Here is a 15,023-nt window from a genome sequence, read left to right as displayed (position 1 = left end):
GTTTAACTAAGGTTCAATTCAATTTGATTTGAATATTGATATTATTTCATTAGGTGAGTTAAGTATTCAAACCTAATGTCTAAACCCACGTATTGATAGGGCAAGGATGGGTACGAGTTGAGATAGTGAATGATCTATCCATTCCTACTCCATATTCGTACGGGTAATGAAAAATATCTTTTATCCCCGTTTGTTTCTCTCATCCCCATCGTATTAAGGTCAAGAGATTTATAATTGATCTATACCAATAGGCATATTTGACACATAAGAAACTCAGGGTACTCTTAGAAGATTTTTTTTAATGGATCTAGAGAGGGTAGAGAAGAGTTCTTTAAGTTTATATGAAAAAGTGTAAATTTATATGAAAGAGTGTATAGAGAATTGTACTTATGTGAGAATAACCTAAGGGATTTATAATTAATCACATATAGTGAAGAAATTAGTTTTTTCTATAAATATAGGCGAGTTATCATATCACGTTAAATCTTATATTAACTTTTTTATGCATTCTCATTTGTTGATTTTTGAGTTTATTCTTTTGGTTTTTGATTCTCCTCTCAGCTATTGTTTGAGATCAAATTCTAGCTTAAGAAATCATGTATATAACTGATCATTAATACTTATTTTCCACGTTCTAGTGCATTGAGAAGTTCTAGCTCGAATATATTGGAAGTGAAGATTTAGCTATTGGGAGATCAGAGCTAAGTACTAACTCTCAGACCGAGAGAAGAAACATATTTAAGGTATATATTTAGAGCTCATAATTAACAATGTCCCAAGTCTGAATGAAATGGTAAAGAGTTGTGTTAAGCCATTAATAACCAACATAAAATTATGTCAATTCTAATAAATATAGACCTTAATTGATTTCAGTATAAAGCTAGATAATCACCTTGAAATGATGTGAGACATATTCACTACTTAGGTGTCCTAAATTGCAAATAGTAGACTAGGAGATCAGCCAAAAGTGGCCCATTACATCGATGCTGATGTGGTGCCAAGTAGACAAAAGTTCTTTTATTACTTTTAACCAGAATTAGTGTCGTAGATAAATCACGTCGGTTCGAAAATCTCGTTTGATAAAAAAATATTTCGACAAAGCCCATATAGGAAATACTTAACTTTGAAAACGTACTCGTAAGCGTAGTGGAAGTAAAGTAAGTAAGACAGTTTGTAGCGAAGGTAAATAGTAAAAATATAAATGCAAACCAAGTTTTATAGTGGTTCGGTCGTCGTGACCTACATCCACTCCCGATTCCTCTTCCGTCGAGGCCACTGGCATCTACTAATAGTCTTCCTTCAATAGGTGAAGACCAGCCACCTTCTTACAACTCTATTATACTTTTGACAGTCTCAGGAGAGTGTTGAATCTCAGATTTTGATGATGAAACCAATTGATAGTGTTTATGATTTGATCTGTGTTTTAAGTGACATAGGAAGCTTTGATCACGGAAAGACAATTAAAGCAAGAAGAATCATATTGGGCTAGAAAAAAATATATCAAAAGATAGGACATCACGCCGAAGGATCGATCGATGTATCGATAGAAGGTTTTGGGCCATAGGGTTCAGGCATCGAGCTAAGAAGAGCAGATATTGTGCCAAGGAAATTGGAGTTGCGGAGGTCAACTAGTCGATTGGGCAATAGGCCACAAGAGAGGACAATGCGCCGAAGAATCGGACGAAGCATTGATGAACCGATGACATGCTGGACAACATTTGATTAGTTTAGTAATAATTATCTAGATCGAAGTGGGTTTTTAGTGTGCAGGATTAACTACGATAACAATGCATAAAGCAAAATAAAATCCCAAAGTCAAGAACGAGATTTTGTTAGGAGTTTGAGAGTTCGTCGGAAGTCCGGACGTTCGTCGGAAGGTCTATCGAAATTGATCAAGAAATCTAGGAGCTTGCTAAAGAAGCTTGTCGAAACTCGCTAAGGAGATCATCGTGAAATCCAGGAGCTTGCTAGGAGTCCGCTGGGACATTACCGAGAGATCATCGGAAGTTCGCTGGAAGATCGCCGAAAGAAACCTAGACTTACGGACTTGATTAGTTTAGTAAATGTCTTAAAATTTATAGTTAAGGCCAACTCTATTAGGGGCCAATTGGGCCCAAGTTTAGGCTATCTTTGGCCAAGTAAAAGGCCCAAACAATGACCCAACAGGTGGCACCATCGTGGCACAGTCTCTAAGACTGTGTCAGGTGGTGATACCGCTAGTCTGGGCAGTGGTACCACTTAGACACAGTCTCCGAGAGACTGTTAGGTGGTGGTACCGCCCAGTGTTAGTGCTGCAGGTAGTGGTACCGCTAGTACCCTGAAAACTAGGGATAAGACATTTTTAGGCTCCAAGTTTGAATCCACTTGAAGCCTATAAATACCTCTCTCTCATCCCTAGTTTGTTGAATCTCAGATTTTGATGATGAAATCAATTGTCATTTGTTATCTAATCTATATGTTGAGATAAGTGTGTAGGATTAACTACAATGAAAGTAAGATATGCAGTAGGAGTTGCGCCGGAGTCAAGACAATGATCACGTTGGGAGTTCGAGAGTTCGACGGAAGTTCGGACAGTCGTCGGAGGTTCTACGGGAACAAATCCGAGAAGTCCATGAGTTTGCCAAAGAAGCTCGTCGGAACTCGCCAAGTGGATTGTCGCAAGTCCAGGAGTTTGCCGGAAGTCCGCAGGAGCATCACCGAGGGTTCATCGGATGATCGATGGAAGTTCGCCGGAAGAAGCGATTGACGCACCGGAGCAAGTTGCAGTAAATGTCTTAGGAAATATCGTAGTTAGCACAATGATTAAGTTGAAAATGGGAGGTGATCCCATTAACTTAATCTTGGGCAATTGGGCCCTTGAAAAACCCAAATTGGGCCGAATGGATCAACCCATTCGGACCCTGATATATGCTAGGCGGTTGAACCGCCCCAGCCAGGCGGTGGCACCGCCTGGGCTTAGTCTCCGAGCGAGACTGGGCGGTGCACCTGCCCCTGACAGGAGGTGGCACCGCTTGAGCTCGGTCTTTGAGCTCTAGCAGGAGGTGCAACCGCCTCAGTCAGGCAGTGGCACTGCCTGAGCTCGGTCTTCGAGCTCTAGCAGGAGGTACAACCGCCCTTGACAAGAGGTGGCACCGCCCAGAGGCTCAGTCTTCGAGCTCTGCCAGGCGGTGCAACCGCTAGATCCCGGAATTTCAGGAATTGACAGTTTTGAGCTCGGAATTCAAACTGGGTTGGGGCCTATAAATACCCCACCCTTTCAGCATTGAAAGGGCACTTAAACACACCGAAATCCTGATCTTATTCTGTGATTTTTAGAGCTCAAAATTGTTGTAAAGGCTAAAAGTTCTTCTCCCTCTTTTCTTCCAAGTTCTGATCTTTAAAGAGAGGAGAGAAAATTCTGTAAGGGTTGTCTCCTAAGCCCGTCAAAAGGAGTGAAACTGTAAAAGGGTGGTTGACCTTCGCCTATTGAAGGAAGACCTCTAGTGGATGTCGGTGACCTCGTCGGTGGAGGAAGCCAAACGTGGATGTAGGTCAAGATTGACCGAACCACTCTAAATCTCGGTTTGCATTTACTTTGAGCATATTATCTTTACTGCAAACCCCCTCAAAAGCTTACTGCTTTCTGCGCATATACGATTGGGTTTCAAGCTTTGCACTTTCCGAATCGGTGTTTAGACGTAAATCAGTTTTATCGTACGATCATCATATTTCAGTTTGCATTTACGTTTTGATTTCTATCATAACTGCAAACTGCCTTTATATCCTTGCTTTAACTGCATCTCGCTTAATCAAGTGATTTACGAATCAGCATTTAGACGTAAATCAGTTTTTTTCATACGAATATCATATTTCAGTTTGCGCCTACTTTCTGATTTGAACCATAACTGCAAACTGCATTTATATCTTTGCTGCATCTCGTTTAATCAAAAGTTAAAGTGATTTACGAATCGGCTTTCTTACTGAAATCACTTTTATCGAACGAACGCAGTTTTTTTTTAATCGTAGAAGGTTTTCCGCTGCACTAATTCACCCCCCCCCCTCTTAGTGCTCTTGATCCTAACAATTGGTATCAGAGTGGGGTTAACTCTCAAACGGATTAAAACCCAAGAGAGATGGCATACGCCGGAAACCAAGAGGGCCATTCTATTACACGTCCACTCATGTTCAATGGGACGGACTACACCTATTGGAAGACCCGAATGAGGATCTTTCTTATTTCTATGGATTTTGAACTTTGGAATCTTGTCGAAAATGGATTTTCAAAGTCTTCTTTTCCAATGATCGATTGGAATGAATTGGAAACGAAGGCTTTCACTCTTAATGCAAAGCCTATGAATGTCTTATTTTGTGCACTTGATAAAAACGAGTTCAACCATGTTTCGGTTTGTGAAACCGCATTTGATATTTGGCACATACTTGAAGTGACTCACGAAGGCACAAGTAGAGTGAAAGAGTCAAAAATCAATCTTTTGATACATTCTTTCGAACTTTTTCGGATGAAACCGAGTGAGACTATTGACGATATGTTTACCCGTTTCACGGATGTTGTCAACGGTCTAAAAGGACTTGGAAAATTTTTTTCGGATTTTGAGCTCGTAAATAAGATTCTAAGATCCCTTCCTAAAAGTTGGGATCCTAAAGTCACTACTATTCAAGAGGCGAAAGATCTAAACAACTTCCCTCTTGAAGAACTAATCGGGTCATTAATGACATATGAGATGACTTGCAAAGCTCATGAAGAGCAAGAAGACATCCTTCCAAAGAACAGGAAGGATATGACACTCAGAACTTTAGAAGACCACTTAGAGAGAAAACTCAAGTGATGAGGACTATGACGATGACCTGACACTTCTAACAAGAAAATTTAAAAAAATTATTAAAAGAAACAAGTTTAAGAATGATAAAAAAAATAAACTTGAACCCAAGAAGGACCAAGTTATTTGCTACGAGTGCAAAAAGCCGGAACACTACAAAAGTGATTGTCCCCAAGTCAAAAAGAGAACATCAAAGAAGAAGGCGCTCAAAGCAACGTGGGATGACTCGAGCGCGTCCGAAGAAGAGGAGTCCAACACCGAGCAAGTTGCTCATTACGCCTTAATGGCCATCGGAGGGGAGGTAACGAATTTAATAGATGCAGATTTATCATTTGATGAATTATTAAATGCCTTCCATGACTTATTTGATGAATGCAAGATTATTAGTAGAAAATATAAATTGCTAAAAAAGGAGCATGATAGTCTTACTTGTAATTTCGATAAGTTAAAAACTGAATATCATGATAGTTTAGGTTCATGCATAAAATGCCATGATCTAGAAACTCTCCAAAAGGAAAACTTGCTACTTAAAGACACCTTGAAGAAATTCGAGGTTGGTAGCAAGTCATTGAACATGATCCTTGCAAACAAGGGTCACGTTCCCAAAAGAAGTGGAATCGGATTTGTGAGAAGTCATCACCAAAATCCAACCACCTTCATAAAAGGCCCCATCTTACATTTTCGACACCAAAGCAAATGTAACTTTTTTTGCAAACTTGGACACAAGACGCATTATTGTCCATTCAAGAAAATTAGTCCGAACAGATTAATTTGGGTTCCTAAAGGAACAATGATAAATTCTATGCAATATGATAAAAAATGTAGATCTATTTTTGAGGCACCCAAAAGCAAATGGGTACCTAAAGACCATCCTTTCTTGTAAAGACATAAAACATTATAAGCTGGGAGCAAGAAATAATATCCTACTCTTTGGATTCTCGATATTCATGACCCGAGATCCAAAAAGAACTCGCGATGCTCTCTAGCCTAAATAACAGAAGAGGATTAGAAAATTAAAATTCCAAATGCGATATAGATACAATCCTATTTGACCCCTCAGAATTGGAAACCCATGATTCTCACTTCGCATATCCTCTGGATTTTCGAACCCATTGATGTCATCCGTTCGTTACTTTCGAATCCAACTATATCATGAACTTACTAAGTTTGTCATGAACTTGTAAGGCTTACCAACTTGAACAATCTGTCACAAACATGTGCATGACATTTAGAGTATGCACGTCACAAAATCTATCTTGATCATGCAAAATTTCTTATCTTACAGTGAAAATTCTTACGTAATTACGTAAGTAAAGTTGATTGCTCTAAATGAAAATTCTTCTTAAGTCAAAAATATTCAAATCAGATCACACTGCAGTCAGAACAAGTGCTCACCGCCTGCAGGCGGTGGCACCGCCCCAGCTGGAGGTAGCACCTCCGGCTGTCATGTGTTGCAAGCAGTTGCACCGCCCCAACCAGTGGTGTAACCGCCCGCAATTCTGCCTCTTTTTAACCCGAGCTAGGGCCGGCGGTGGAACCGACCCCAACTCACTCCCTTCCCCTCTTTACTCTTCCAAAGCTTCGCCACCTCCATTTCACCCCTCATAGCATCCCAAATACTCCTCATTTTGAAGCAAAAGATCAACAATCTCTCCTTCTATTGAAGATCTCACTAAGGTATTATCTAAGAACCCCTTAAATTTTATTTTTGATTCATTTACTCTTGTTCATTACTATCCTCTTAAATAGCAGTAGTTATGGGGTCTAGAAGATCCTCAAGGGACAAAGGGAAGAGGAGATTAGTGGAAGATTTTGATCTAACCCTTTTCGATTCAAAATATCATGTTGAAAAGTTTTCCTCTTTCGAACTTAGGAGTGTCAATAAGGGAAAACATGTAGATTTAAATGAACTAAGAGACTTAGAGACAATCCAATGGTTTGCAAACTTAGATCTACTCCCTATTTTACAAATTAGTGAACCCATCTATCCAAGACTTGTTAGACTATTTTATAACAATATATAAGTAGATGAAGAAGAACGAATGTCTACCTATCTCTTAGGACAACACATCTCCATTACGGATAAATTCATTTGCGACATGATAGGCATTTCCCTAAAAAATAGAGGACTTTATTTTAGAGGATCATGGGATAATGAAACTGTTGGGACAACATATGTTAAAGCCTTATGAACAATTTTCGCCAATCCCAACTTAGCATTTGTTCCTAAAAGTTATGAACATCTACTACCACTAAACACTAAGGTACTTCATCATATCCTAACTAGCATCATTCTCCCTAAACAATACCATCATGATGAAGTAAGCCAAATAGAATTAGGAACTATGTATTGGATCATGAAATGACATAACATCTGTCTTGGTTATCTTATCTAGCAAAACATGTTAGAACTATCTAAGAAAGACATGATGCTTCCATATGGTGGTATAATCACTAGAATACTGAAAGCCTACGATATTCCAATACCATCGGAAGAAGAAGGAATAAAAGTAGATAGGTTTAGCATAATAAATAAAAATCTACTTCACCGATTAAGATGTGTTTATAGAAACGGTAACTGGGTTAGAATGCCTAGAAGAACCGATCCCCCCCAACCTGAACTGGAACCGGAAACACCAGTCTCTAGGGGTACTCAATCTCCTCCGATCTGTCCTTTTGAGGAAACACATTCATTTGAGCAAGTTACTGCATCATCTGTCGAAGATATTGGGATTCGAATGGACCGATTTGAACAAAAACAAGAATGTCTTGAACATCGACAAGATCAAATCCTATCTGAGCTACAACAAATTCATCGACAATTTGACTCTTTATTTAGGCGCTTTAATTTTTCACCTCCTGAATGAGCTTGTATGTGAACACAATCACCTATTGTTATTGTAAACTCTTTATGTTACTCACCATGATGCCCTTTGCCTTGATCCTTGATATGGTTACCTGATGTATTTATTTGTGAGCATATGCAGAGTTCAAACATCTCTCATTGTTTAATCTCATTATTCATTGTCGGATTTTACATTGAAACTAAATGTTTTTATAACTACTTTGAAAACCTTGTGCCTTGGTTTCCATGATAAATATGATTTGAGAAAATGATATACCAACGCAGTTAATGAGTCATGACATTGTTATGATATTATTATTTCCATAATACTAAACATCAACTAGTTGATATTTTTACAAAACCTCTAAGTGAAGAACAATTTGATTTCATAAGAAGAGAATTAGGAATGTTGATGTGTCCGAATACATAAACTTGTTGAAATTATTTTTCGGAATTTATTGATTGATTGATCAATTTCACTTAATTGCTATGATGATTTTACACAATTACATGTTAGAAATTATGTGTATGAATATAAAAATTTCCATGATGATAAGCATGTTTTGTCTTCATGATCATATTTGAAAATCAATAGCACAGTCTCGTCTGAATGCATGAAAGTCTTAATTTCGTTTTCAGATTCTCTTAAAAATCGGAGTTTCTCGATACATTATCCTCTTCCGGACTTAATAAAGCATATGTCATAACAAGTTTAATTCTCATCATTGTTGACATATGAAATACATCTCTCATACACCTATGTGAAGAATATTCTTTAAAGAAATGGATTTAATAAAATGATTCCTGATTATATGAATGATAGTGTTTTTACTAACAAGGATTTGTTTCTAATACATATCTTGATCCTTGTGAAAATAAAGCAAGATTTAATCTCTCATCAATTTTAACTTCATTTAAAGTAAACTCACAAATATATGGTGGAGATGCGGGGTAAAAACAGAATTGATATCTCCATGTCATGGTTGCATAATTGACTCACTATTGAAAATGACATGAACCTAGTAAAGGCATCATACTTATGCTCAAAATTCGCTTATATTGTTCTCCTGGTATCACAATTACCATGCTTTTTGTTGATGACAAAGGGGGAGAAATATATGAGTATTAATGTCATGCTTGCATCACCAAGAGATATATGAATTGCTATGTTATGATTGCTATAATTTGCATTATGCCTTGTTTGTATCATGTCAAGATATCAAACAAAAAATCTTACTTCGCAGTTTTACATGTTGATATCTTACAATATGATGAATTGCTACTATTACCATCATTCAAACTTGTAATGTAAAATTTGAAAATGAATGTCAAGCCTTGACATCATCTTTAGAGAGATACATCATGATGGGAATCATGATGGGAGTATTGATAAGTTTAAATGATTTTAACTTATCAATATGTCAATTGAATTCAAATATTTTAATTTCAAGAATGACTTATCTCAAGTATGGCATATAGACAGGGGGAGTTAAGGTTAACTCCATTATCAATTGATTGTCATCATAAAAAAGGGGGAGATTATTGAATCTCGGATTTTGATGATAAAGTCAATTGTCATTTGTTATCTAATCTATATGTTGAGATAAGTGTGCAGGATTAACTATGATGAAAGTAAGATATGCAGCAGGAGTTGCGCCGGAGTCAAGACAATGATCACGTTGGGAGTTCGAGAGTTCGACGAAAGTTCGGACAATCATCGGAGGTTTTGCGGGAACAAATCTGAGAAGTCCATAAGCTTGCCAAAGAAGCTCGTTCGAACTCGCCAAGTGGATCGTTGCAAGTCCAGGAGTTTGCCGGAAGTCCGCAGGAGCATCACCGAGGGTTCATCGGATGATCGACGGAAGTTCGCTAGAAGCTCGCCGGAAGAAGCGATTGACGCACCGGAGCAAGTTGTAGTAAATGTCTTAGGAAATATCGTAGTTAGCACAATGATTAAGTTGAAAATAGGAGGTGATCCCATTAACTTAATCTTGGGGCAATTGGGCCCTTGAAAAAACCTAAATTGGGCCGAATGGATCAACCCATTCGGACCCTGATTTCTGCCAGGCGGTTGAACCGCCCCAGCCAGGCGGTGGCACCGCCTGGGCTCAGTCTCCGAGCGAGACTGGGCGGTGCAACTGCCCCTGACAGGAGGTGGCACCGCCTGAACTCGGTCTTCAAGCTCTGGCAGGAGGTGCAACCGCCCTTGACAAGAGGTGGCACCACCCAGAGGCTCAGTCTTCGAGCTCTGTTAGGCGGTGCAACCGCCAGATCCCGAAATTCTGGGAATTGATAATTTTGAGCTCGGAATTCAAATTGGGTTGGGGCCTATAAATATCCCTCCCTTTCAGCACTGAAAGGGCACTCAAACACACCGAAATCCTGATCTAATTCTATGATTTTTAAAGCTCAAAATTGTTGTAAAGGCCAAAAGTTCTTCTTCCTCTTTTCTTCCAAGTTCTGATCTTTAAAGAGAGGAGAGAAAATTCTGTAAGGGTTATCTCCTAAGCCCGTCAAAAGGAGTGAAACTGTAAAAGGGTGGTTGACCTTCGCTTATTGAAGGAAGGCCTCTAGTGGACGTCGATGACCTTGTCGGTGGAGGAAGCCAAAAGTGGATGTAGGTCAAGATTGACCGAACCACTCTAAATCTCGTTTTGCCTTTACTTTGAGCATATTATCTTTACTGCAAACCTCCTCAAAAGCTTACTGCTTTTTGCGCATATACGATTGGGTTTCAAGCTTTGCACTTTCCGAATCGACGTTTAGACGTAAATCAGTTTTATCGTATGAACATCATATTTCAGTTTGCGTTTACGTTTTGATTTCTATCATAACTGCAAACTACCTTTATATCCTTGCTTTAACTGCATCTCGCTTAATCAAGTGATTTACGAATCAGTATTTCGACGTAAATCATTTTTTTTCGTACGAATATCATATTTCAGTTTGCGCCTACTTTCTGATTTGAACCATAATTGCAAACTGCATTTATATCTTTGCTGCATCTCGCTTAATCAAAAGTTAAAGTGATTTACGAATCGGCTTTCTTACTGAAATCACTTTTATCGAACGAACGTAGTTTTTTTTTAATCGTAGAAGGTTTTCCGCTGCACTAATTCACCCCCCCCCCCTCTTAGTGCTCTTGATCCTAACATAGTTAACATATACAAGTACAAAGAACTTAAAAGTGAGAAAACATAGTACAAATTACTTAAGAGATCCCCTCCTCTAGCTTAAACTTAGAATTCTGTTTAGAGAGGAGTGTGTGCTTGTAAAATGTTATCTCCTAAATATGTGAAAAGGAGAAGAGAGATGTAAAAGAGTAGTTGGTCTTTGCCCATTGAAAGAAGACTATTTGTGGATACCGGTGGCCTCGACGGAAGAGGAATCAAGTGTGGATGTTGGTCACGATGACCAAACCACTATAAACTTGGTTTGTATTTCTTTTGAGCAATTTACTTTAACTGCAAACTTCCTTACTTGCTATACTCTTCTGCTTTCAATTTAAGCATATTTACGAAACAGGTTTAATCGAAACGAATTTTTCGAACTGACGTGATTTTATCCACTACACTAATTCACCCCCTCTTATTGTCGACTCGTTTCTAATAGTTGATATCAGAGCCATGTTATTTCTCATTTGGTTTAACATCCAAGAGAAATGGCTCTTTTTGGATTTCAAGAGGGTTTTTCTATCGTTCGTCCTCCTATGTTCAATGGGATGAACTACACTTATTGAAAAACTTGAATGAGAGTTTTCTTGCTTTTTATGGATTTGAATTTATAGAATATTGTCGAAAGCGGTTTTTAAAAGTCTTCTACTCCAATGAACGAATGAAATGATTTGGAGAAGAAAACTTTTTATTTGAATGCTAGAGTTATGAACGATGCTCTATTTTGTGCTTTGAGCAAAAATAAGTTTAATCGTGTTTCTACTTGTGAAACTACTTTTGTTATTTGGCATATACTTGAAATCACACAAGAAGGCACTAATAGAGTAAATGATTCTAAGATAAATATTTTAATGCATGATTTTGAACTATTTCAAATGAAGCCATGCAAAACCATTGTTGATATGTACACCCGTTTTACGGATATCGTCAATGGCTTAAAAGCTCTTGGCAAATATTTTTCGAATCTTGAATTTGTTAATAAAGTTTTATGATCTCTTTCTAAAACTTGGGATTCTAAAGTAATTGCAATACAAGAGATAAAGGATTTAAATAAATTTTCACTTGAACTTATTGTTGAATCTCGGATTTTGATGATGAAACTAATTGATAAGTGTTTATGTTTTAATCTACATTTTAAGTGACGCAAGATGCTTCGATCAGGAGGAGACAATTAAAGTAGGAAGAATCATGTTGTGCCGGAGGAAAACATGTCAAAATATTAGACGTCGGGCCGGAGGATCGGTCGACGTATTAATAGAAGGCTTTGGGCCATGGATTTGGGCATCGGGCCAAGAAGAGCGGATATTGTGCCAAGGATATCGGAGTTATGGAGCCAACTGGTCGATTAAGCAATAGGCCGCAAGAGAGGACGATACGCCGAAGAATCGGATGAAGTATCGAGGGACCAATGACATGCCGGACAACATGATTAATGCTTAGTATTAATTGTCTAGATTGAAGTGTGCTTTACATATGCAGGATTAACTACGATAGCAAGGCATAAAGCAAAATGAAGTCTCGGAGTCAAGGACACGATTTCGTTGGGAGTTCGAGAGTTCGTCGGAAGTCCGGACATTCATCGGAAGTTTTGTCAGAACCAACCGAGAAGTCTCAGAGCTTGCCAGAGAAGCTTGTCAGAACTCGCCAAGAAGATCGTCGTGAAGTCCAAGAGCTTGCCGGGAGTCCGCCGGAACATTGCCGAGAGATCGTCGAAAGTTCGCCGGAAGATCGTCGGATTTATCTTGCTTAGATTGTCTTAGGAATCATAGTTAGTACATAATTATAGTTGGGATTGGGAGGTAATCCCATCAACTCTGTTAGGGGCCAACTAGGCCTAAAGTTGGACTAGTTTGGGCCGGATTCAAGGCCCAACCAGGGTGCTGAAACACTGGTCGACGGTGGCACCGCTAGGGCCGGCGGTGGCACCGCGTGGGGAACAGCACCCTAGGATTCCTAGGTGGTGGTACCATCGACAGTAGTGCTGCCAGCGATGGTACTGCCCCTGTTCGGCGGTGGTACTACCTAGTACCAGATCTTGCGGCGGTAGTACCGCCTAGGAACGGCGGTGGTATTGCCAGTACCTAGGAAACTTGGGATGAGACCTTTTTAGGCTCCAAGTTTGAATCAACTTGAAGCCTATAAATACCCCTCTCATCCCCGGTTAACAAACACAAGCACAGAGAGTTTAAAAGTGAAGAAACGCTGTAGAAATCAATTGAGAAATCCCTCCTCTAGTTTAAACTTAGATTTATGTTTAGAGAGGAGTGTGTGTGCTTGTAAGGGTTGTCTCCTAAACCCAGTAAAAGGAGAAGAGGGGTGTAAGAAGGAGGTTGATCTTTGCCTATTAAAGGAAGATCGATAGTAGATGCTAGTATCTTCGACGAAAGAGGAATCGGCGAAGTGGATGTAGGTCACGACGATGGAACTACTCTGAAATCTGGTTTGCATTTACTTCTTACTATTTACCTTATTACAAACTAAATTCCTCCTTCACTATGTTTCTGTACAATTTCAAGTTAACATCTTTTCATCGGAAACCGATTTTATCGAAACGAAACATTTTTGAAGACGTGATTTTACTACTACACTAATTCACCCCCTCTTAGTGTCGACCCCGTTCCTAACAATTGGTATCAGAGCCTCATTTTCTAATTTGGTTTAACACCCAAATATAAATGGCTATTTTCAGCTTTAAAGAGGGTCACTCTCTCATTCATCCTCCATTTTTCAATGGGACGAATTACACTTAATGGGAAACTCGAATGAGAGTTTTTCTTGCTTTCGTTGAATATCAATTTATGGCACAGTAGAATTTGGTTTTTAAATGTCTTCTCTTCTAATGAATCATTGGAATGATTTGGAGAAGAAAATGTTTTCTTTAAATGCTAGAGCTATGAATGCTCTATTTTGTGCCTTACACAAAACTGAGTTTAATCGGGTTTCTACTTGCGAAACGGCTTTCGATATTTGGCGCACTCTTGAAATCACACATGAAAGGACTAGCAAAGTTAAATATTCAAAAATTAACTTTTTAATGCATAATTTTGAACTTTTCGAATGAAACCAAGTGAAACCGTTGTTGACATATACACCCATTTTACGGATGTCGTCAATGGTTTAAAAGCACTTAGTAGAAGTTTTTCAGATTTTGAACTCGTAAACAAGATTTTACAATCGATTTCTAAAACTTGGGACTCTAAAGTAACGGCCATACAAGAATAAAAAAACTTGAACGGTTTCCCTCACGAAGAACTAATAGGGTCTTTGATGACCTATGAATTAACGTGCAATGCACGTGAAGAACTCAAGAATGATGGGATATAAAGAGAAATAACTTTTGTATATAAACAAATACTAGCAGGCCATAACATGCAACGGAGTTAAATGAAACCACAATCAAATAGAACACCAAGATATACGTAGAAAACCCCTTCAATGTGAAGGGTAAAAATCACGGGGCAAACTAGAGATAATCAACTATAATAATAATGAATATGAAAATCTCAATCTCTTGCCCAAAATCCTAGCAACAATCACAAGAGAATAACTAGGATACAAGGATCACGTCACTATGAATAATATCTAAATCCTCCTTAATTCTCTCCAAATAATCACAATAAACCTTAGATAGGAACCTTTTGTATTTTCTCCTTCTCCTCATCACTTGACGGACTTTGATCTAAGCACAACTTAAAGTGACATGCAAGAGGAGAACCAACTAGCTTTGCATTACTCATACTGAACCTTTCCAATACCTCCTCAATATATTTCTCTTGTGACAACCAAATCGTCTTGGTTTTTCTATCACGGGAAATCTGCATGCCCAGTATTTGCTTTGTTGGCCTCATGTCCTTCATTGCAAAAGACTCACTTAATTCCTTCTTCAACCTGTCAATTTAGACATATCTTTCCCAAGAATAAACATGTCATCAACATAAAGTAAGAGAATAATAAAATTCTCACCAAACCATTTGATGTATACATAATGATCTGAAGCCGTTCTTTTATATTTATTTTCTATCATAAATGAATCAAACTTTCTATACCACTGTCTTGGAGCTTGCTTCAACCCATACAAACTCTTCTTCAACTTGCAAACAAAATTATCTTTACCTTTGACTTTGAAGCCTTCTGGTTGCTCCATATAAATTTCCTCCTTCAAATCACCATGAAGGAAAGTTGTCTTCACAT

This window comes from Musa acuminata, chromosome BXJ1-5 (assembly GCF_036884655.1).
Source record: "Musa acuminata AAA Group cultivar baxijiao chromosome BXJ1-5, Cavendish_Baxijiao_AAA, whole genome shotgun sequence".
NCBI lineage: Eukaryota > Viridiplantae > Streptophyta > Magnoliopsida > Zingiberales > Musaceae > Musa > Musa acuminata.
The sequence above is the reverse complement of the archived record's forward strand: the minus strand, read 5'-3'. Positions refer to the sequence as shown.